The following is a 1252-nucleotide window of genomic DNA, read 5'->3' as shown; positions in this document are numbered from 1 at the left end:
ACTGGATGGCAGTGACTTTGGCTTTTGGAATATGAAGCATAACCCATAATTGTTGGTTTTATTACTGCCAAAATTATTATAAGCATTGGCTTCAATTAAAGTCTTACTCTGATTCGAAGCTGGGGGAAAAGACACAGTAGAATGGGCATGAGAGGTGTTTTTAGTCATCGTGAGCTGCATACGCCACTGCTTCAACCTGAAAATTAAAGACAAACAGGCATCCCCGGCCCTCGTTGGGGCTTCTTCCTCTGGCTATCCAGTCCCGCCACAGGGCACCCTGGAGGCATCCTTCGTACGTGTTGGTCTCTGCACCTGAACCATCCAGAGCTCTCCCTGGCCCCCGGGGAAAGTCTACGCTCTATGCTGGTTCATACCAGCCCAACTGTCCAGATCTGCCTTTGTCCACTACCTGGCACCGTCTGCTGCTTCAGTCCCACCAAACTTGCCAGGCTCCCTCAACTCTCCGTTCCCCCTGCACGATCCTTACACCTCTCTCTGGAATGCCTGTAACAAATGCCCGCTCATTAAAAACCCACCCCTTCCCGGCCCAGCTTTTCCGAGCAACCCCAAAGCCTAATGTGTGCACTTCTGTTACTACTTAGCAGGTAGCGGTGGGGGTACAACTAACACCCCCCCCCAACCTGAGCTCACTGCCCACAGCGGGGACCGCCCTCATTGCTGTATTCACCGGATCCCAACACAGAGCCTGATACCTATTACGGATTCCAAAATATCTTTGCTTAGGAAAGTTGTTTTTTCTTTTGAGAGAAAAACGTGTGCAATAAATATGACTGTTAATATACTTAAAACACTGAGAAGACATATCAATAAAAGAAACCAGGGTAAGATGAATACTTCAACAATAATAAAAGTATGTGATGTGCATGCTAAGAAATACGAAGAGAGTTTCAAAAAGTTTGTGGAAAAATTCCACTACAATTCCATTTTTCTAGGAACTTTTTGAAGCCCCTTCATATGAAACTCTCCACTTGGATGCTCCCCAGAGCTGTGTATTATAATATTTCCCTTGCAAGTCTAACAGACCTCTCGAACTTAAAATGGCCCAAAGAGATTTCAGCTCATAGCTCACCTAGACCTGGTCTTCCACATTTAAAACAAACACAAACCACCAAAATCATGCCACTGCCACTGACTCAAGTAAAAGTCCAGCAGCCTCCTCTTCATCATCAGTCTTTGCCCCCTCCCTCTCCTAGTCCAGTCAGCTACACTTCCAGGGACTTTATCTGACTGT

The sequence above is a fragment of the Echinops telfairi genome, unplaced genomic scaffold, assembly GCF_000313985.2.
Source record: "Echinops telfairi isolate 266 unplaced genomic scaffold, ASM31398v2 ScPeMD7_7469;HRSCAF=8507_1, whole genome shotgun sequence".
Lineage (NCBI taxonomy): Eukaryota > Metazoa > Chordata > Mammalia > Afrosoricida > Tenrecidae > Echinops > Echinops telfairi.
The sequence above is the reverse complement of the archived record's forward strand: the minus strand, read 5'-3'. Positions refer to the sequence as shown.